This window comes from Rhinopithecus roxellana, chromosome 8 (genome assembly GCF_007565055.1).
Source record: "Rhinopithecus roxellana isolate Shanxi Qingling chromosome 8, ASM756505v1, whole genome shotgun sequence".
In the NCBI taxonomy this organism is placed as follows: Eukaryota; Metazoa; Chordata; class Mammalia; order Primates; family Cercopithecidae; genus Rhinopithecus; species Rhinopithecus roxellana.
Window position 1 is genome coordinate 78930161 of NC_044556.1, and position 24217 is coordinate 78954377.

The window sequence follows — 24217 nt, forward strand, 5'->3', positions numbered from 1 at the left end:
TGCATACATGAAAAGCTGGCAGTTAGCATGAAGGTTCAGTGAAGTTCTGGTAAGCTGAATGTTTTTTACCTTACATTGATAATGACTACTCATTTGAAGTTGATGATTGACACCGTGATTGAAACATGGAAAGAGACTGTACTAATTTCTGGATTCAAATATGTTTTTCTTGCAGGGTTTTGTGATGCTTTGTAAGCGTGTTATTTGTGAATCCTTTCTCATAAAGGATTGCCATCAGGAAGAGGTCATTTGCCACTCTTCTCATGTCTTTCTTTCTTTTTTTTTTGTGAGGACCAAATGATTTTTATTCATATACATCTTGTTTATCTACCCAAAGTGTTCAGAACAGTGTTCAGCACATATGAAGTTTGATATAACAGTTATCTATGATGATGATGGTAATGATGACTCTGTATGGTCACTGTGTTTCTGAAGTCTTGTTTGGTAATCAAGAATATGTTTAGAACTATCTCTTTATTAGACAAGGTCATAAACCAAAAGTTCCAACTTCCTGTACATGTTGAAAGCTTTGAATAAAGATCCTTGGACACAAAACATGACCCACATGGCTCAAAATTAATTCTGTGACATAATATTATTCTAAAGTCATACTTATTTTGAAAGCCTAAAGGTTTTTTTTTTTTTTTTTTTTTTTTTTTTTTTTTTTTTTATGGCTATAAAAATACCACCAAGCTAGACATTTTAATTCTGTTGAGATACACAAACAGAATTACCACAGCAGCCCACACATTCTGTGATTTCTAAACATTTAAACGTCAATGACTTTGGGAAGTTGCTGTTGTCCTTCACAGTTCATTAAAAGTTCAGATGCCTTTTGTGAAAGCCCAACTTTTCTACCCACGAAATTGTCTTTTCAGAAGTCTTGCCGGATGTTTTCTTTGTTTGCCTCTCCATGTTGCTGCTTAATTTGATAGATTTCATTTTCTAGCTGAGCAATAGTCTGTTCAATCTCATAATTCTTACTGACCATGGATATCCAATTAGACTCCATTTCTCTCAATGTAGATCCAGCTGTGAGTTGCATGTTCTTTCTCTGCCAGTTTAAATCTTTAATATGTTTTCTTAACTTCTGAAGTTCTTTCTGTGCATGTTCAGTCATATGAACCAGATTTTCATTGTATACTTTCCAGGCATTACATCCATGCTGTGACATTAGTTTCAGATTCTTGATTCTAACTGCTTGATGCTCTAACTAGGCCATGGAATTGTTTACACATTCTTGCCATGCAGTAATGCCATTTTTTTGACCAGAGGAAGGGGCTGGAAGTTCATATCGTTTCATACTGAGCAATTCAGTTGGTTGTGAAGCAGCCAGTCTTTCAAATTCGTTTCTCATTATGTCAGTTTCAAAAGCAGAATAATTCGGGACTATCAGGTAGCTCAGGTAGTTCATAGTAGGTTGGTATCTGCAAGTTTCCTTCTCCACCAGCACTGCAGCCGCTTCCTGGACACCAGGGGCTTCATAACCTTGATCAAAATATGGATCAAGTGTTCAATATCGATCAAGCGGTGGCTCACGACTGTAATCTCAGCACTTTGGGAGGCTGAGGCGGGCAGATCATGAGGTCAAGAGATGGAGACCATCCCGACCAACATGGTGAAACCCTGTTTTTACTAAAAATACAAAAATTAGCTGGGCGTGGTGACACGTGCCTGTAGTCCCAGCTACTTGGGAGGCTGAGGCAGGAGAATCGCTTGAACCCAGAAGGGGAGGTTGCAGTGAGCTAAGATCACACCGCTGCACTCCAGCCTGGTGACCCAGCGAGACTCCGTCCCAAAAAAGAAAAAAAATAAATACAGCTGTGCATCCACCACAACCTCTCCAGCCACCAAACCCATGCCTGCCATTCTGGGGACCTCAGGTTTGCCCTGCTCTTCTAGTTTCTTTACCCCCTTTTCCCTCCTTTGCATCTTCTCTCTCTTCTTTCCTTGTTTATTTATTTATTGAGACTGAGTCTTGCTTTATCCCCCAGGCTACAGTGTAGTGGTGCGATCGTAGACTGGTGTATCCTTAGACTTCTGTGCTCAAGCCATCCTCCTGCCTCAGCCCTCCCTAAAAGGTGGGACTGCAGGTGTGTGCCACCACACCCAGCTAATTTCATTTTATTTTTGTAGAGACAGTGCCTTGCTTTGTGGCCCAGACTGGCTTCAGGACTCCTGACCTTAAGTGATCCCCCTGCTCTGGCCTTCCAAAGTGCTGGGATTACAGATGTGAGACACCACACCCAACCTCTTCTTTCCTTTTTAACACCTATTCTTCCTGTTTTGTTTAGTGTGGTTCTTCATTTCAGCAGGGTGCCTCTAGAACTTTGAAAGGATTATAATAGATGTGTTGAGCTTGTGATAAAATACTCTGTGATAAAAATATGTCTTCTAATGCAGAAGTTTCCACCACTTTAAAGCAACCAAAAGTGGAAAAAGCAGTTCTAGCATGGTGGAAGAAGTGCTGAGTCCAGCATGAGCTCGTCTTACACACTAGTTACAGTCTTGAGGAGCAGTGTGAAGTGATTATTCTTGAACTGGTCATGTCCCAGTTGATTTTTCTAATTTTGGAACTGTATTCCCCAGAAGGCTTTTTGACACAAACCGTTAATACAAATGGAACTAAAAATTGGCAGTGGATCCTTAAAGATAATTTTATGCCTTTCTTTTATTGTCTGTATGTATTTAGTTGTTGACAGTCTTGTAAGAAGATAGTCAATACTATGCATTATAAATATATCTCAGTTAAATTTTACATATATTAAATGTTGCTAGTTTGATAAGTGTCCGTTTTCTGGGGAATCTTCTCTGGATACAAAAGACCTTTACCTTCGGAGCAGCCATGTGACTTACATGAGGCAAGCTAGGTAGGTAGGTATATTTTATCAGACAGAAGTGCTTAACAGTGAAGGTGTTCCTGTTCTTAAAATGTGGAATCAGCCCTCTCTTAAGGGGCATTGACTAATAAAAATATTTTGTACTAAGACAAACCTTTTTCTCAAAGCCTTAGTTTTCTCTTTTGTAAAATTTGGATAATACCTGAGTTTCCTTATCTGCTTCACAGGATTATTGTAAAGATCAAATATTCAACTCCCTGTTTGATAGCTCTGTATTATACGTCTAAATACCTCAAATTTATTGTGACAAAACTTCTGTTTGTATTCCTTCTCTCCCTAAATGTATTTATTTCCCAAGTCATTCCCTTTTTAGTAAGTGGACTACCGTCAGTGCCTTGCTAAATCAAAAGACAGTAGTCATTTTGATTTCTTTTGTTCGCTAATCCCAAATTATACTTATTCGTAAGTTTGGTCAGCTCTACCTCTAAAACATATTGAATCAGAATACATCTTTCCATCTCTGTTGTTATCACCTAGCCCAAGCCACTATCATTGTTCACATGAATTATGACCACAACTTTATATGTTGTCTCTTTTTATATTCTTGCTTCCCATTGATTTAGTTGCCATACAGCTGTCAGAGTAATCTTTCAAAATTGTAAATTAGATCACGTCATTACCCTGTTTCAAATCTGTGATTGCTCACTGATCTTGGCATAAAATTTATCCTTACCAATGCCATTAAGATCCTTTCTGATCTGACCTTCTCTACCTCTGTGGTCTCCTTGCTCAAGATGCTCCCCTCGGCCGGGCGCGGTGGCTCAAGCCTGTAATCCCAGCACTTTGGGAGGCCGAGACGGGCGGATCACGAGGTCAGGAGATCGAGACCATCCTGGCTAATATGGTGAAACCCCGTCTCTACTAAAAAATACAAAAAACTAGCCGGGCGACGAGGCGGGCGCCTGTAGTCCCAGCTACTGGGGAGGCTGAGACAGGAGAATGGCGTGAACCCGGGAGGCGGAGCTTGCAGTGAGCTGAGAGCTGGCCACTGCACTCCAGCCTGGGCGGCAGAGCAAGACTCCGTCTCAAAAAAAAAAAAAAAAAAAAAAAAAAAAAAAAAAAAAAAAAAGATGCTCCCCTCATGCTGGCCTTTTAACTGAAATTCCATTCTTGTTCCTACCAAAGAGCCTTGATATTTCTGTTCTATCTGGAATGTTCTTACTTCAGACCTCTGCATGCCTGGCTCTCTCTAATGTTACCTTCTCAGAGAGATTTTCAGTTTCTACCCTTTTACCTCCACCCCTAGTCATTCTTTAGACCTTTGCTGCTTTGTTTTCTTTACAGCATGCTACTGTTTGAAATTACTTTGTTTGTTTATGCATTTACTTGCTTATTATCTCTTTCCCAGACTAGAGGGTAAGGACTTTATCTGTTTTGTTCGTTGCTGTGTGTGGAGGGTGATAAAATATTTAACAAGGGGTTAGGCTGGGCATTCACCCATTGAGTTGGAAGTTGGAACAGGGTCCTGGAGGCTTCTTGCTTTGCTGAATCATGGGGAAGTCTAGGACTTAGGGGTTGGGGATGGATCCCAGTGAAGAGACTAGGACGGCCTTTGTGGAGTGGAGTGGTGTGTTGTGGGCTGCAGCTGTTTACTGACTGCTATAGAACTGTTTCAGTATTTGAACACTATCAATTTAGAGCTGTGCCTAGTACATAATGGGTGCTCTGTAAGTATCTTTTGAGTGAATGAATAATGGGATGACAAAACATGGAAGAAAGAAGGTAATATATGGGAAACTCCTGAAAATAATGAAGTTGGACATAAGGTATAAAGTGGTGTCTTCCCCTTTATCAGAATATTTGTAGTCATGACTGAGCCAACTTTGGTCTTTAAAGATGCAGGATCAAAGTAAAGATCATAGATCAAGGGTAGTAACCAGTATACAAAATTACATCACTACCTAGCCTTTTTTTAAAAAAATAAACTTGTATTTTCCCAATTTTTTTTTGTGGTAAAATACATGTAACATGAAACTTGCTGTCTTACCCATTTTAAAATGTACAGCTCAGTGGTATTAACTACTTTCCAATTATTGTGCCACCAGCACCATGGCTTACTTTTGAGTGTGCCATCTTGTGGCACTTGTGGTTTCTCTTGTTAGATAATGACGTCAGGTATTTCACAGCTTTTGTGTTTCTATTTCCTTATATCTATGTGGGGGAGACTTTTTATGCTTTCTTTCACAGAGCTGTCATAAGGATCAAAAAGGAGATAAAATGTAGACCAAGTTTGTTCAACCTGCAGCTGGCTTTGAATGTGGCCTAACACAAATTTGTAAACTTTCTTAAAACATTATGAGATTTTTTTTTTTTTTTTTTTTAGGAGCAAAACTGCAAATTTATTTTTGGTCACTTAAGGTGTGGGGAAGAGGTCTGTCGGCCTCCGGCAAAGAAGGCCGACAGAGTCCCCCGGTGGGGCTCTCGGATGGAGTTCCTGCAGTCCCGACGTCCCGACAGGAGTGGAGGACTGAGGAAGGCCGCGCGTGGTGTCCGTCCGGAGCGGCTTTTCTAGGAGTGGGAGGGCAATAGGCGGGGCACGGGCGTGTCGGGGGGCGTTCCGCAGGTGCGACCAGGTAAATCTTGGTCTCTTCGGATTGACGTCACCTGGCACATGCCCGGTTGGTCTGCACCCTCCCTGGGCACTGGCTGCATTTTCGCGTGCGCGGGAAAAGTTGGTGAAGAAGAACCCAGAAGTGCACCATCTTGCCTCCGTTCGTCCAAACAGTCCAACCTTTTATTGATAATAGTGATAAAGGGGCGCCGTGGTCTGTCTGGCTACTTCCTGCTGTTAAGGGGCGTCATTAAGGCCGGGGCCCATGGTTGGTATTTGGACGTACGGATGAAGAATAAAATAAGGCACAGTATTAGTATAGGAATGAGGAATGGAAGCATTTGTTGGAATATGGACAAAACCCAGAAGGATAGTCCTGGCAAGGCTGGGGAGTATGAGATAGTTAAGAAAATTTAGTAAGTTTGAGGCAAGTGGGGGAAAGCCAAACTGATTTCCACTGATTGATTTCAGTAGGGGCCCTTTTTAGCTGGGAATGAGGAACAAGTGCGCAAAGTAGTTGTTGGCCAGGCAGCAATTAAGGAGTGGAGTTTTTTTGTGGAGTGGATGGCTTTCCGCTTACTCCTACTACAGAGATATTGGATGGAAGGCTAGGTCCAGAGAAGGACGACAAAACAGAATAGGTAGCCTCGCTGTTGATTAAAAAATTGTCTTAACCCACTACCAGGAGAGTTACCTGTGGCTCGGCGAGGGTGATGGGGGTCCCTGTGTCTTGGCACCTTCAGTTATCGTCGTCCAGATGTAGGAGCTGGAAGGAGCTCCCAGGATCCTGGGAAAGGGGGTCACGTGGAGACGCAGCACCTGTTCTCAGGGTGGGGCAATCAGACTTCCAGTGTCCTCCCTGCTGGCAAGCAGGGCAGGGAGTTGCTGGTGGACGAGGGTTAGGACATTCACTGGCCCAATGTCCTGATGCCTTGCACTTATAGCAAGGCTGCGTTGGGGCTCGGGGACCTTGCGGACACCTGATGGCATAGTGTCCTGCCTTGCCGCACTTATAGCAGGCTCCTTTAGTAGCCTTGGAGTCTGCGGGGTGTGTGCTCTCTGGCCTGGGGTTACGACTGGGCTGTAAAGCCGCTGCTAGGAGCTGTAACTTCTGGTCAAGGCGAGCCTGCCGTCTCCTCTCTGGAGTTATAGACCTTAAAGGCTAATTTAACTAGGTCTTGTATTGGTGCCTGAGGACCATCCTCTACCTTTTGAAGTTTTTTACGAATGTCAGGAGCTGATTGAGAAATGAAATAAGACGCCAAAATGGTGGCCCCTGTGGGGGAGGCTGGATCTAACCGGGTATATTGGGTTAGAACCTCAGTCAGCCTATTTAAGAATGCGGCTGGATTTTCTCCTGGATTTTGAACTAAATTCCTTTATGTATATGGTAGGATTAGCTGAGAAATCACCTAAACGCTTCTCAATTTTGGAAAGATCGGCCAGTGAAAAAGGGACATGTACTCTGACTACCCCCTCCGCCCCAGCTACCTCTCGCAAAGGTGCTAACACTGTAGGAGGGTGTGGGCACAGATAGGGGACTCAAGACAGCCAGTTGGGGGCCCCGAAGGAGGCACGGGACCCAATGGATTACTAGTAGATAAGGAGGAGGAAGGAGGAGTCTGGGCAGGAAGGGAGGGGGTGGAGAGAGCGGGGAGAGAAGGAGGAGTATAGGGCAGATCGGGACGAGAGCGTAAGGCCCAAAAGCCTTGTATGTAATTAATTTCAGACCACTTGCCTAGCCGCTGGCAGAAATTGCTGAGGTCGATCACGCCACAGTGGAAAGGAAAATTAACTGCTTCCTCCTAAGGTCTTGTTCAAGTTGTAAGGTTTTTAAATTGGCTAGGAGGCACCCTAAGGGGGTGCTCTTTGGAAATTTGGACTGGGCGGTTTCCCATTTGTTTCCTCTTTACTTACACAATGGACACAATTGAAATGGAAGTGGATCTCTGCCTGGCTTCAAAGCGACCTTTGGAACCAGCAGAGACAGACTGGAGGCTCATGGAGCCAAAGTGGAGATTACCTTCAGGCAGACATCTCCGTCCTGAACGGGTCTCCTGAGCCACATGGTGGCTCAAAAGTGGGCCTCGGACCTGCGCAGGATTTTTGGCCGAGGGAGGTAAAGAGGAGACAAGGGCACTTACCCCAGAGAGGCCGTGAGAGTGAGGGAAGCGCGTCTCAGGTCCTGGTCCGTCTGCGGCGTGGGAGCAGGAGGAGTTTCCTCAACCCTTAGAGGCCTGAGGAGGGGTCTCCCCCCGGGTCTTCGGCACCAACTGATTTGTTTTTCTAAAGACCAGCCGAGCGGGCACAAAAGAACCAGCGAGTAGGCAAGGGTAGGAGCAAAACTGCAAATTTATTTTTGGTCACTTAAGGTGTGGGGAAGAGGTCTGTCGGCCTCCAGCAAAGAAGGCCGACCGAGTCCCCTGGTGGGGCTCTCGGACGGAGTTCCTGCAGTCCCGACATCCCGATAGGAGTGGAGGACTGAGGAAGGCCGCCGAGATTTTTTTTTTTTTTAAGCTCACCAGCTATCCTTAGTGTTAGTGTATTTTATGTGTGGCCCAAGACAATTCTTCTTCCAGTATGGCCCAGGGAAGCTAAGTGATTAGACACCCTGATATAGACCATCATATTAAGTGATCTTAAAGCCAGGTTGCTGGAATGATGTGGCCACTGGAGACCACAGTGACACTTAGCAGATGATAGGCACCCATTTTAGGGATGTCTGTACTAGTGAAGCATCTCTTCACCTCCTACATTGTGACATTGTGCTCCTTGAGATGGAGGGCTTAGATTTAAGAAGAGACCAGCTTTGTCAGAAAGGTATTTGCCTTCCAGGGCAACACTCAGTGCAGTTTTGAAGTTAGGATGTTTAGATCATTGTAGCATCTAAGACACTCTGATATGAGTTTGAAAAAGATGGCTTTTAAAAATTATGAGTATGAATTAATTAGGTTCTTGCCATGTGCTTAAAGACCAAGTCTTCCTTAGTACCTGTGTTACTATATTGTTTTCAGTTTTGCAGGCCTATGGCAAGAAGGTCAAGGAGAATTTGGATCAGGTCACCGTAACTGAAGAATTGGAAAATAATGTGTATGAGAAGAAGTTAAAATAAGTTTAGCTTAGAAAATTAAGTTCAGAGTTAAAGAAATACAATTTTTTTTCTATTATGTGGAGGATGCTAAACAGAGGTGATAACCACATTGTATACTTTCCTTACCTACTTGTTAAGTCTTTGCATTGCTAAATTAGAGGTCTACATTGTGGATTAACTGAGACCAGTCCGAACCAGATGTCATGTCTGAATTGGGGATAACAAGCCTGAGGTTTTTAGACTGTCTAACTATGTCTGTGTTGGCTATTTATTTTGTAGACTACACTTAAGGCCTAAGTAGTTATGCTCTACTAAGTCTGTGACTAATTGCAAAGAAGCCATTCTCCATCTGGTGTAGTGGTTGTAAGCAATGACTTTAACATAGCCACAGGCTCACTGGGCTTTGAATCCAATTATTAGTTGTATGCCCTGAGCAAGTTAATTTATCCAAACTGCTGTTTTTTTCATCTTTAAAATAGGCATAATAATACCCTATTTTACTTGCGGTGAGGACTGTAGGAGGTCATTTATATAAAGGTGTCATCGGTGCGGTGTCTGACATTGTATGCACTTAGGAATGTCTGGTGGCCCTGGGCAGGGAAGCTATGTGACCTTCCGCAAAGTTTTCTGACCCAATCTCCTACTTCTTATCACTCACTTTTGTGCGTAGACCCTTTAGGCTACCTCCCTGAAGATCTGATGGCTACTTCCCCACTTTCTGTCTGCTCATCTTCCTCTTGTCCATCACATTTTTCACTTAAACACTTCCTTGGCTCAGTAACAACACTCATATGGTTGTTAATCTGATTATTGCTTAGTATAATTCACTGGAAAGTATGAGTATATTTCTCTCCAAGGATGTTATTTTAAGGGAATAGTCTGTTTAAACCAAATGAATTTGTGAGATCTGTAGTCAGGTGTTCATTAGTTCAGTAAATCTTTGTTTAGCTACTATGAGCCCGGCCTAGCACTATGGTGGGCTCTAGGGAATAAAATATATATAAATATATAAACAATGCCTAGCTTAAAATGTGGGACAGATGAGAGATAAACAGTTGTTTAAAGTGGGCAATAGGTATAATTGGGTAAATATGAATTTATCTAACAAATTTTTTTTGAGGCGTTTTCATGTAACAGGCCTTGTTCCCAGAGTTGAGGATACTAAAGTTGGTGTGGGTGTGGAGGGCTGGGTTCAGACCTGGAGAGAGGGGAGGTTCCAAGATGGTCAATCCCAGCAGGCCAAGTTGCTGAGGAACCATTGGACAGGGAGAATAGCGTGACGGTGAGGTTGCTTTTTCTGGTGGTAGGGGAGTGAAGGGAGGCTGGAAGAAAACTAGTTATTTAAAAATTTTAATTTAATTTAATTTTAAATGTCCATTGTGAAAAGGGCATAATCTAATGAGAAGATGGGGGTCTTTTTTTCCTTACAATTAAAAAAAAACTTTAAAAAATGGAGTAACCACATTGTAGAAGAAATGTGGAAAAATTTTCTTGCAGTTCTAAACCTGAACTATTTATTAGGTGTGATTGCCGTGTAGTTTTTTGAGCCTTTTGAAATTTAGCTTATGTATGTTTTGCCATTTTGCTACTCAGGTGACCAAATAATATTTCATTTAGAGAGAATACTATTTAACATTTTAGATTTCTTCCAAAATTTTTTATAATGTGACAGACCTCTTTCTATATTGTGTTTCTTTTTGTGGATTATTGTCTTCAGATTGCCAGAAGTGGGGTAAATAATTTTAAATTTCAGAGTTTTTAAGACTCTTGGAGCATATTGCTATACTTAAGCCAGTATATACTCCAATTTCATATAATCTTTTTTTTTTTTTTTTTTTTTTTTGTGAGACGGAGTCTCGCTCTGTCACCCAGGCTGGAGTGCAGTGGCCGGATCTCAGCTCACTGCAAGCTCCGCCTCCCGGGTTTATGCCATTCTCCTGCCTCAGCCTCCCAAGTAGCTGGGACTACAGGCGCCCGCCAACTCGCCCGGCTAGTTTTTTGTATTTTTTAGTAGAGACGGGGTTTCGCCGTGTTAGCTAGGTTGGTCTCGATCTCCTGACCTCGCGATCCACCCGTCTCGGCCTCCCAAAGTGCTGGGATTACAGGCTTGAGCCACCGCGCCCGGCCTCCAATTTCATATAATCTTTGCGTGTTGGGTATGAACATTACAGTTTTAGAAATTTAATTGGTGAAAAATGCTACCTCATTGTTTTGGTAATCATATTTTGATTAATAATGAGGTTGATTATTCTCATAGTTTTCTTTATAGATTTATTAACTTTTTGAAAACTTTGTGTTTTTAAATTTGTTTCCTATATTTAGACCATTTAAGAGTGGAAAAGTGCTATTAGCCTCCATTAAAAAATAAGTTAGCCAGGTGCAGTGGTGAGAGCCTGTAGACCCAACTACCTGGAGGCTGAGGCTGGAGGATTGCTTGAGGCCAGGAGTTTGAGGTTGCAGTGAGCTATGATCACACCACTGCACTCCAGCCCACACCCTGACTCAAAAAAAAAAAAAAAAAAAAGATGAAGTCATTTTATCTGTGTTTAATTTGTTTCAATAGATACAGACTACTAGAAATCATGCCCATCAGTTCAGGTTTCTGTAAAAACTAAGGAAGTCCATAGACCTTTCCTGCTGTTACTCCTTAGAATGTCAGAATGCTTTATTAAGTACTTCTGTATACCTGAATATAAATGTGCTTAGTTGGAACTGCTGGTAATGGACCTATTGATTTTTGAACATTAAGCTGTCTGCTGAATATACAGAATTTTTTTTTTTTTTTTTTTTTTTTTTTTTGAGAAGGAGTCTCGCTCTGTCACCCAGGCTGGAGTGCAGTGGCCGGATCTCAGCTCACTGCAAACTCCGCCTCCCGGGTTTACGCCATTCTCCTGCCTCAGCCTCCCGAGTAGCTGGGACTACAGGCACCCGCCACCGCGCCCGGCTAGTTTTTTGTATTTTTTTAGTAGAGACGGGGTTTCACCGTGTTAGCCAGGATGGTCTCGATCTCCTGACCTTGTGATCCACCCGTCTCGGCCTCCCAAAGTGCTGGGATTACAGGCTTGAGCCACCGCGCCCGGCCTTTTTTTTTTTTTTGAGACGGAGTCTCGCTCTGTGGCCCGGGCTGGAGTGCAGTGGCCGGATCTCCGCTCACTGCAAGCTCCGCCTCCCGGGTTCACGCCATTCTCCTGCCTCAGCCTCCCGAGTAGCTGGGACTACAGGCGCCCGCCACCTCGCCCGGCTGAATATACAGAAATTTTAACAGAACAGTATTATTTAAAAGTGGTTAGAGTGTGTGTGTTTATGTCATGGGACACTGATATACCCAGACAATTAACTGTGATTTTGTTTTTATTGTTCGGACCAAGTATATTATTTTGCTTATCCTTTAACTCACAATTCTGTAAATTCTGATTTCAGAACTGTTTTACATTGACATTAAAAAACTGTAGATTAAACAAATGTCATTTAAAATATAGGTAAAATTATCAAAAAAGTTGGTTCAAAATAATAAAAGCATTTACTTTAAATATTTATTAATCCAATAATATATTAGATGTCAGCTACTAGTGTTCTGTCATCCTTGTCTGTGGCTTCTTGGTAAATCTAACGATAGTGTTTGCTTCTGCTTATAGAAGTTAGTGGAGAGGAAGGGAGGGGAGGCACAGGCTGGGCCTGGGCAATTTCCTGTTTGCAGTTTCTTCCTTTTATAGTTTGATAGGCAACTATTTTGTGATATTGCCTGTAAGTGGGCCAGACAGTCTTTTATCTTTGTAGGCTTGTATTTTTGGTGGCTTTGAAACAGATCACGCTCCTTAAAATCATACAGCATTTTCAATTTCAGACTCTTTGAGATTGGACATTCTGTGAGCCTTCTGCGTATGGGTAGAGCAGTGTCACCTCTTACTCAACTTTTCTTGCTTGTTTCATTTAGCTGTGGGTGAGGAAAATTAGCTGTTTGCTTTTCATTAGTGGAAGAATTGTCAAGTTAAGGTGCATCAGTTTTTTCAGTTTTTTTTCCTTTTTTCTTTTGGCATCCTGATAATAAACTTCCTTTGTATTGTAAATAAGCTCTCAAATTTATATACACATACACAGCTGCACACACAGACATACATACTCACTGCGTTTAGTACTATATATTTAGTAATGATGCCATGTGTATGTTTACAGTAATTTACTCACAAATTTCTGAATCTTATCAGTAGCGTTGGAATAACATCATATGCTTTCTATGTGAGGAAGCTAACATCCATTTGTTTCATTTTAGGTTGGTGCAAAAGTAATTGCGGTTCTTGCTATTTCAATAGTATATACTGAATTAAGGGGATGTACTTTTTTAGCACTTGAAATTATTTATTTACCAGTTTATTATCTCTCCCTTTAAGGGAAAGGACTTTGTCTTGTTTTCCACAATAGCCCCAGCATCTAGAACAATGTCTGACACATCCTAAGTGTTCAATACGTGTTTGTGAAATGAATGCCTATTTAATTGACCAATAAATCTTAGTGGTTGACTTCCACAGTTTTGTGGAAATTTAATATGGAGTAATTTAAAACCTGTGATGTGCTTAAAGGTAAATTTTTAAGTCGGTACTAATTATAAAAATAACGACAAAAATCAGTGTTGCGAAGCATTAACTAATTCTCTTAAAGTTACTGAGTAAAACAAAGTGTGTTATATAGAACTGAAATGGGCTTTAATACTGTACATACAAACATTTGAAATTAATATTGTGGATGGTAATGTTAATTTTACCCTCAGCATTATTTCTGTTTTTCTCAATAGGTGAAACTACTTATTTATACATATAAGTATTTGCTACTAAATGACAACGATTTTTTTTTTAACAGCCATCCTTCCAGTCTCAGGATAATTTCCAGTTAAGAATTAATTCATGGGGCCAGGCGTGGTGGCTCATGCCTGTAATCCCAGCATTTTGGGAGGCCAAGGTGGGTGGATCACCTGAGGTTGGGAGTTCGAGACCAGCCTGACCAACATGGGGAAACCCTGTCTCTGCTAAAAATACAAAATTAGCTGGGCATGGCGGCACATGCCTGTAATCCCAGCTACTCGGGAGGCTGAGGCAGGAGAGTCACTTGAACCCAGGAGGTAGAGGTTGCAGTGAGCTGAGATCATGCCATTGCACTCTCTGAGCAACAAGAGCAAAACATAAAAAAAAAAAAGAAGTAATTCATATGCTTGAAAGAGGAATACTAGAAAACTTTTAATTAGAGTTGGATCTTGAAAATTTTTAGCTACATGCATTCATTATGAAAAAAAAAAAATCGGAAAGGAGGTACTCAAAGCCTTGAAGACATTATCCATTATCAGAGTGTGACTTGAAATTGTTTGCCATGCCTGATACGAGAGCATGTTCTGTACATGTCTACCTAGGCTTCACCTGGCATTTACCCGAGTGAGGACTATCAATGTTCCATTTCATACAAATGTCTGAACAGAGCAGGCTCACATTTATACGTATCCCCCATGCAGAGAGAGCTACAGGCTTCTAATCAATGAGATGTTTACCAGAATATATACAGAAACTGAAGGTAATTCTTTTAATTTTTATGAAAAATGAGGTTATTTGGCTGCCTGGTAATTGCAGAATGGTAAAATTCGATATTGAATGTATTTTATTGTGTTTACCATTTTCTTTTAGTTTTAAAAATAAACATCTTAATTAGAAAAAAAGACCCACTTTTGCAAGACTGGTGAAGTATCTCCACAGAACACTCACTAGGAAGAACCCTTCTGCAGTCCTGCTTTGTCATATTTCAGAGACTCTGAACCCAGAGAGGTCGAGTACCTTGTCCAAGATCAAACCCAGCTAATGGAGAAGGACTAGAACCCAGATCCCTAAGTTTCTAGCTGAGAGCTTTACCCAGTCATATAGCATGTCACTGAGCACTGCTAGTCTTGGTATAATATACTACATCTAAACCATAATAGTCTGCAAAAAGATTAGAAGCAATATGCAGTGTGGAAGAGTAGAATTTTCTATGTAGAAAGCAGTGTTGTAGTGTTTCAAATACACTAGTCATACATTTTCCAGGTAGCTTCTGAGCTTTGATTCTGGCTATTGGGGCTAACACTCCCAAAACTTTCATGTACCAATCAGGTACAGTGGCGGTTGTTCTCATGTTTACTTTGGTGATGTCCATGAATGTGTTGGGGTAGGTCTAAGTGCAAGGAGTGATAGGGGAATAGGAGAAGCAAGGAATGATACAAAGTAAATTGGGCTGGTATCTTAGGACAGAGTTTTCCAAGCTTTATTCACTGTAATTCACCATAAGAAACACATTTTACATTGCAGCTTAGTATGCATGTGCGCACACACACACACACACACACGCCATTCACATGTATAATTGAAACAAGAGGTTCATGAAATAATTCTTACAAGGTGTAAAGCAGTACTGATATTTTATATTCTGTTCTATTTTATTAAAAATATGTCTTTACCCATCAAATTGACTGCACTGCTCACTAATAGATTGTAACCTGCAGACTGCAAAACACAGCCATTGAAGAATCTACTTACTGTGCTGAGATCCAGAAGGTTCTTGAATGTTTTTAGGGCCTTGATTTTGGCATTGAATGAGCAGGTGATTGATTGGTTGCTCTGCATCTAGGCTAGTTTGCAATTAACATGAATGGCCTAAGGAAAACAGAAAGTATTCTGAACTCCTCAAAGACTGCTGTCTCTAAACATCAAGATGTATACCTGTCTCTGGATGATTTTTATTCAGTTGATACTTGATTTGTTTTGGAAATATCTGAGTTTGTTTTAAGCCTTCAAATAATATGATTTATCTTTTCTTATCTCACTTTCATTTGAATCACTGTATTACCCGTAAAGCCCCCTCATACTCCTCCCTTCTTCCTGGCAACCAAAATGTGCATTGATTCAGTTTGGGAGAACCTTGAATGAGAAGCCTGTAGCTAGGTCAATGTTGTGGGCCCTGAGGAGCCAGTGCTGAGCCTCCCTTACTGGGTCTGTCATTTTAGTATCTCATTGGGCTTAGTTTCTAAGTGTGGGCTGAAAAGTTATATAATGTCCCATTCACCTCAAGACATCAAATCTTAAACCTTAGCTTTATAAGAGTTTTCTTGATTGAATAATTTTAATTTATATAAATTTTTATTTCAAGAAATGTTTTCTATTTGATAGAATGAGTAAAATTGTGGCCTTTCCCCTATTTTGGAAAGTGAATTAATTCATTAAAACCCTCTTTATGAGCACTTTCTGAAATTTTAAATAAAAGAAGAGCTAAGTGCTTGCAGTGAGCAGGGATAGTGCCACTGCACTCTAGCCTGGGCAACAGAGCTAGACTCCTTCTCAAAAAAAAAAAAAAAAAAAAGGAAAAAAGAAGAGCTAACCGCAATTGCTGTTGAATTTGTTGTGTGTTCAGCTATTTCTAAGACTTTTAGTGCTCAAAATAGGGTTACCATGCTAAAAAACAGACCGTGGCCATGTCAACTACTAGGTGCCCATGTCAGCAGCTCTCTGTCTGTGTGTCTTTCTTAATTTTCTTCCTTGTTGCTCTTCTGCCTTAGCTTTGCTTTTCCTGTGCCTGTCTTCCCAAACCCCCATAACTAATGCTTGTAGGGGCTTTGAATTTTCATTATGGTAATTCAGACTTTTAATTGATGAGGAATTAAAGCCAGGGATGTAGTTAGACAGCAAATTCATGGGTAATAAAACTAAATAGTAGGACTGGGAAAGTGTAACCTCAGCCTCAGAGAAATATTTAGAAGGGCTGCAGTACCTCACAGAATTATTTAATAGGAAGTGATATTTGTGGTTCATAGTTTCAAATTAATGAGCAGACAGACAAGCTTTTCCATGTGAATATACGTACTGTAGGATGAATCAGACAATTCTTTCAAGAGTGGGTGTGCGAGTCATTTAGTGGGCCTGCTGTGGGAAATTTCTTAATTTAAGAAACCATAATTCCCTTCTCTGATAAACCTTTCCTGATGTTTTCTCCCTAGTTTTTCTGCCTACCCCTCACTCACTGCCTCCCAGCTGTTCACTGTCATTTTCTTATTATCTGACTTAGAACATGACTCATTTATAGCTTTTCTTACCTCATTTTGCAGTTAATTGCATATAATATTGATCCACTAGAATGAACTCCTTGTAATTACTTGCTTTGCACACTCGCCCTTGTAAGAATGAGCTTTTTGAGTAAAGGGATAACTCTTACTCATATATTTTTTTCTTCAACTTTTAAGTCCTGGGGTACATGTGCAGGATGTTCAGGTTTGTTACATAGGTAAACGTGTCCCATGGTGGTTTGCTGCACAGACCATCCCATTACCCAGGTATTAAGCCCATCATTCATTAGCTATTCTTCCTGATGCTCTCCCTCCTCCAAGGCACAGTGTGTGTTTTTCTTCTCTATGCATTCATGTGTGTTCTCATCATTTAGCTCCCACTTATAAATGAGAACACGCAGTGTTTGGTTTTCTGTTCCTGTGTTACTTTGCTGTGGAAAATAGCTTCCAACTCCATTCATGTCCCTGCAAAGGACATGATCTCGTTTCTTTTTATAGCTGCATAGTGTGTATATGTACCACATTTTCTTTATCCAGTCTACCATTGATGGGCATTTAGGTTGATTCCATGTCTTTGCTCTTGTGAATAGTGCTGCAGTGAATATACGAGTACATGTATCTTTATAATAGAATGATTTATATTCCTTTGGGTATATATACCCAGTAATGGGATTCTGGGTCAAATGGTATTTCTGCCTCTTGGTCTTTGAGGAATCATCACAGTGTCTTCCACAATGGTTGAACTAATTTACACTCCTGACAACAGTGTAAACATGTCCGTTTTTCTCCACAATCTCACCAGCATCTGTTGTTTTTTGACTTTTTAGTAATAGCCATTCTGACTGGCATGAGATTGTATCTCGTGGTTTTGATTTGCATTTCTCTAACGATCAGTGATGTTGAACTTTTTTTCATATTTTCGTTGGCCACATGAATATCTTCTTTTGAGAAGTGTCTGTTCATGTCCTCTGCTCACTTTTCACTGGGGTTGTTTGTTTTTTTCTTGTAAATTTGTTTAAGTTCCTTGTAGACTCTGGATATTAGACCTTTGTCAGATAGATAGATTGCAAAATTTTTCTCCCATTCTGTAGGTTGTCTGTTTACTCTGATGATAGTTTCTTTTGCTGTGCAGAAGCTCTTTAGTTAATTAGATCAATCCCATTTGTCAATTTTTGCTTTTGTTGCAGTTGTTTTTGGCATTTTCATCATGAAGTCTTTGCCCCCTACCTATGTCCTGAATGGTATTACCGATATTTTCTTCTGGGTTTTTATAGTTTTGGGTTTTACATCTGAGTATTTAATCCATCTTGGGTTGATTTTTGTGTAAGGTGTAAGGAAGGGGTCCAGTTTCAATTTTCTGCCTATAGCTAGCCAGCTCTCCCAGCACCATTTATTAAGAAGGCAGTTCTGGCCAGGCTCGTTCACTCATGCCTGTAATCCCAGCATTTTGGGAGGCTGAGGCGGACGGATCACCTGAGGTCAGGAGTTCAAGACTAGCCTGGCCAACATGGTAAAACCCCATCTCTACTAAAAATACAAAAAAAAATTTAATTGGGTGTGGTGGTGGGCACCTGTAATCCTAGCTGCTCAGGAGGCTGAGACAGGAGAATCGCCTGAACCTGGGAGGCGGAGGCTGCACTGAGCTGAGATCATGCCATTAGACTCCAGCCTGGGCAACAAGAGCAAAACTGTGTCTCAAAAAAAAAAAAAAAAAAACATAAAAATTAAGAAAAGGCAGTGCTTTCCCCATTGCTTGTTTTTTTCAGGTTTGTTGAAGATCTGATGTTTGTAGGTGGGTGGTCTTATTTCTGAGTTCTCTATTCTCTCCACTGGTCTGTGTGTCTGTTCTTGTATGAGTACCATGTTGTTTTGGTTACCATAGCCTTGTAGTACAGTTTGAAGTCAGGTAATGTGATGCCTCCAGCTTTATTCTTACTGCTTAGGATTACCTTGGCTATTCAGACTCTTTTTTGATTCCACATGAATTTTAAAATAGTTTTTTTTTTTTTTTTCTAATTCTGTGAAGAATGTCAATAGCAGTTTAATGGGAATAGCATTGAATCTATAAATGACTTTGGGCAGTATGGCCATTTTCACGATATTGATCCTTCCTGTCCGTGAACATGGAATGTTTCTCTGTTCGTTTGTGTCCTCTTTGATTTCTTTGAGCAGAGGTTTGTAGTTCTCCTTGAAGAGATCCTTCACTTCCCTTTTTAGCTGTATTGCTGGGTATTTTATTCTTTGTGTGCTAATTGTGAATGGGACTTTATTCACTATTTGGTTCTCTGCTTACCTGTTGTTGGTGTATAGGAATGCTAGCGATTTTTGCACATTGACTTTGTATCCTGAGACTTTGCGGAAGTTGCTTATCAGCTTAAAAAGCTTTTGGGCTGAGAAGATGGTGTTTTCTAGATATAGGATCATGTAATCTGCAAACAAAGATAATTTGACTTCTTCTCTTCCTATTTGAATACCCTTTATTTCTTTCTCTTGCCTGATTGCCTTGGCCAAAACTTCCAATACTATGTTGAATAGGAGTGGTGTCTTTCTCATATTTGTATCTCCAGTACCTAACATAGTGTCTGTCTGTGCTATTTTAAAAGTTTATGTTTATGTTTATTTTTAAATTGACTTTATAATTGTACATATTCGTGGGGTACATACTGATGTTTTTTAAAATGTATATGTAATGCATTTACTTAAAAAAAAGTCTTTTATTTTAGGTTCAGGGGTACATGTACAGGTTTGTTGTAGAGGTAAATTTGTGTCATAGGGGTTTGTTGTACAGAATATTTAGTCACCCAGGTACTAAACCTAGTACCCAATAGTTATTTTTTCTGTTCCTCTCCCTCCGCCAGCGTCCATCCCCAAGTTGGCCCAAGTGTTCGTTATTCCCCTCTTTGTGTCCATGTGTTCTTATCTTTTAGCTCCAGCTTATAACTGAGAACATGCAGTATTTAGTTTTCTGTTCCTGCAATAGTTTGCTAAGGATTATGGCCTCCAGCTCCATCCATGTTCCTGTAGAGGACATGATCTTGTTCTTTTTTAATGACTGCATAGTATTCCATGGTATATATGTACCACATTTTAAATATCCATTCTACCATTGATGGGTATTTAGGTTGATTCCATGATTGTGAATAGTGCTGCAGTGAATGTACATGCGCATCTGTCTTTATGACAAAATGATTTATATTCCTTTAGGTATATACTCAGTAATAGGGTTGCTGGGTTGAATGGTATTTCTGTTTTTGGGTCTTTGAGGAATCACCACACTGCTTTCCACAATGGTTGAACTAATTTACACTCCCACTAACAGTGTATAAGTGTTCCCTTTTCTCTGCAACCTTACCAGCATCTGTTATTTTTTTTTGACTTTTTAATAAAAACCACTGTGGTGTGAGATGGTATCTCATTGTGGTTTTGATTTGCATTTCTCTAATGATCAGTGATATTGAGCTCTTTTTCTTATGCTTATTGGTCGCATGTGTGTCTTCTTTTGGAAGGTGTCTGTTCATGTCCTTTGCCCACATAATGAGGTTTTGCTACATGTAATATATAGTGATCAGAATGGATCCAGGCAACCAGCATATCAATCATCTGACACATTTGTAATTTCTTTATGTTGGGGACATTCAATATCCTCCTTCTAGCTATTTGAAACTATATATTACTGTTAACTGTAGTCATCCTACAGTGGTATGGAACACTGGAACTTATTCATCCTATCTATTAATAGCTGTAATTTTATATCCTTTAACAAATATCTCCTTATCCCCTGTATTAGTCCTTTTTCACACTGTTGATAAAGACATACCTGAGACTGGGCAATTTACAAAAGAAAGAGGCTAATGGACTTAGAGTTTCACATGACTGGGGAGGCCCCATAACTATGGTGGAAGGTAAAAGTCATGTCTCACATGGCGGCACATAAGAGAGCTTGAGCAGGGAAACTCTCCTTTTTAAAACCGTCAGATCTCGTGAGACTCATTCACTATCACAAAAACAGCAAGGGAAAGACTTGCTCTCATGATTCAGTCACCTCCCATCGGGTCCCTCCCATAACATGTGGGAATTCAAGTTAAGATTTGGGTGGGGACACAGCAAAACCATATCATTCCACCCCTGACCCCTCCCAAATTTCATGTCCTCACATTTCAAAACCAGTCGTGCCTTCCCAATGGTCCCCCAAAGTCTTAACTCATTTCAGCATTAACTCAAAAGTCCACAGTTCAAAGTCTCATCTGAGACAAGGCAAGTCCCTTCCACCTAAGAGCCTATAAAGTGAATAGCAAGTTAGTTACTTCCTAGATACAATGGGGTACAGCACTGGGTAAGTACAGCTATTCCAAATGGAAGAAATTGGCCAAAACAGAGGGGCCACAGGCCTCATGCAACTTCAGAGTACGGCAGGGCTGTCAAATCTTAAAGCTCCAAAATGATCTCCTTTGATTCCATATTTCACATCCAGTCCTGCTCTTGACTCCTGTCACCAAGGTTGCAGTTGCAAGACTTTCAATTTGAAATCAACTTGTTGTTAAAACATGGGAATGGACCCATCCTGTTCAAAGAATGTAGGAATATGTGGTAACTCTCCTAATAGTTACTAGTTCCTAATAGGAACTGGAAAATCCTTAAATCTCATCAGTTTGAATGTGGTAAAGTATTTATATTCCCTTCAGAAATGTCTGAAATTTTGAGAAAATCATCAGTACTTGCAAGTGAGTTGGAGTTTTAGCAGCAAGCTACATATTTTATACAGAGTCAAATTTTAAGTTTTTAGCCTGGGAAACATAGTGAAACCTTGTCTCTATAAAAAATAAAAAAGAATTAACCAGGTGTGGTGGGGCACATCTGTAGTCTCAGCTACTTGGGATACTGAGGCAAGAGGATTGCTTGATCCCCAAAATTTGAGGCTGCAGTGAGCTGTGATTGTGCTACTGTACTCCAGCCTGGGTGACTAAGACTCTGGCTCAAAAAAAAAAAGAAAAAAAGTTTTTAAAATTTTACTTATTTTTCCAAGAAACGTATCTTTGAAATGTAATAAAAATAGTGACAAAATGGGGATAACATTTTAAAAGTTTCTAAAATCCTTTTGTTTTGCTGCCTCCAAGTTAGATATATGATTTTTTTCCCCCAAGACGGAGTCTTGCTCTGTCGCCCAGACTGGAGTGTGGTGGCACGATCTCAGCTCCCTGAAACCTCTGCCTCCCAGGTTCAAGCGATTCTCCTGTTTCAGCCTCCCGGGTAGCTGGACTACAGGTGCACGCCACTACGCCCGGCTAATTTTTGTATTTTTAGTAGAGACAGGGTTTCACCATGTTGGCCAGGGCTGGTCTCACACTCCTGACCTTGTGATCCGCCTACCTCGGCCTCCCAAAGTGCTGGGATTACAGGCGTGAGCCACTGTGCCTGGCCAGATATATAAATTTTTAACAAAACCCAGAAACATTTAGAATATCCTGGCATTGGGCTGTATTTAAAAAGTATATTAGATTTTACACAGGTGTACTGATGAAAATATTTTACTTCTGAATTAATAGAGGAAATCAAATTTAAGTTGTTAAGATCCTTTTATTACAATTAAAATGTTGGGGATTTAACCATGATGTTGATCACAGAATTGTCTCTATTAATTCAATTAAAAAATTTTTTATCTCCCCCCCACCGCCCCTTTTTATTAAGGAACATTGGTTGATCTAGACCTCAGGTTAAGTACAAGAACTTCAGGATGAGATTGGAGGTCTCTGACTTTTACTGTGTTTCTCTAGCAATGCAGAGAATAATTTCCCCTCTGAAGAACTTCTCTGATAGAACTGTATAGTGATTTTTTTTTTGTTGAGTTATAGGAACAGACACATCTTAGAGAAGATCTCTCCCTGACCTACCTATTCACCCCACCCCTCTGCACTCCCCATCCTCACCATACTGGTAAACCTGGAGAAATTAACTTGTCACAGGAGGCAGAACTGACAGGCCCAAGAACCTCCTACATCACTGATATTCCAATCGTTTGCCTCTACCTTCACAGCCCTCAGCTTACTTAGATACCCATAGTGCAAGGGAACACTGTTGTGTGAATAACCGCTTACCTCTTTTCTCCTCATCACTCTTTCTTGCTGTCCCTGTGTACCTTTCCCTCTCCATTTTTGTTTTTGTTTTTCCTACTGGTTCCATCTCTTTCTCCTTCCTCTCTTCCAACCACTTCTGTCCTGTTGCTTTAAAACATTTGTTTTTCTTCAGACAAGAATGAAAGGAATCTCCTATTGGTTTGTTTTTCCTTCCTTTTCCTCCTTTCTTAGTTGGCTGATGTGTAGAATAGCAGTATCATTATAGTCAGAGTTTTTTGGGTGTGTATAACAGAAATTGACTCTGACTTACTGAAGCCCAAAACTTAACTAATGAATTTCCTGGAAGTTACATCAAAAAAGGGTAGTAGAGGGCTGCTGTAGCCTTCCCTTCTAATAAAAACTCCTTATTCATTTTAATGGGAAATAGTATTTTCCTCTCTCCTTCTGTGTGATTCATTTGTTCATTATTTCATTGAACAAACAGTCGTTGAGCACCTGGGCCAGACACCCCTTCTGAGCTCTAAGGATATAGCAATGGACAAGAGAGAGAAAATCCCTGTCTTGACAGAGCTTAGATTTTGCTGGGAGAAACAAACAAATAAGAGGTTAGTGATAATGGCAAGTTGGTGATGTGCTGGTGACTGGCTGGCTCCTTCAGATTGGAAGTTCAGAGATGCCCTCTTTGGGGTGGTGATGCTGATAAAGAGGAAGAACATTCTAGGCAGAGAACAACACATACAAAGACTTTAGAGTGGGAATGAACTAGGAAAGATTGAGGAACCAAGACAAAGCTGCTGTGGCTAAAAAGGCTGTAATGCAGGCGAGGAGGCCAAAGTCTCTGCCAGGGCTTGTATGTGAGAGCAAGTTCGAATTTTATTCTTCGTGACGTGGGTCTCTTAGGGAGTTGAAATGACCTGATGTACAGTTAAAAACACTTTAAAAACTCACCTTTTAGAATGTCACTTGAAGCTCTCCATGGTACAGTTATCTGTATCATTCCGATTTATCTTATGCTACTCTGCCATAATGCTCTGATTACTTAACCTTGAAAGATTTTTGTGAGGAGTACTTAAAGTGAGGAACTCCTGGGATTAGATCTGAAATGATATACAAGGGATGTGCCATGAGGTCAGGAACATACTTGCTTTGTTCTTGGTATTATCCACGGTGCCTGGTACTGGTAAGTCTTTGCTGAATGAAGAAATGAATTACCTGGTGTGCAGAACTGTGGAAAGCTCTTTGCTTTTCTCCTTTTCCTTCCTCCTTCCTCATTTTCCTTACTACCAGTAAACCTGCCATGCAAGTCTTGTTGCTCATAGGAAGATGCGGGTGAGAAATTGCTGGCCAGGGTGAAGGGGGACTGTTTTCTGGAAGTAGTGAGGTCTGCCTACAGTAGTGAGCCAGAATAGGAGGGAAATTCCCAGTTACTTCAGGGAAGGTGGGTGAACTTCCTGTATGTTATATATATATATAGGGTATATATGCAATAGATCTGTTGGTTGGGTTTAAGTTATTTTTATTTAAGCTGCAGTTGTC

The 24217-nt window shown here is 40.6% G+C and overlaps 1 protein-coding gene and 1 pseudogene across 6 annotated transcripts in view; one reads left to right on the forward strand and one right to left on the reverse strand.

Annotated features, from left to right (window-relative positions):
- CDC14A (cell division cycle 14A) overlaps positions 1–24217 on the forward strand; it is a 171267-nt gene that overhangs the window by 39779 nt on the left and 107271 nt on the right. The gene's annotated exons all lie outside the window — the stretch shown is intronic.
- Positions 875–23678, reverse strand: LOC104673255 (annotated as a pseudogene).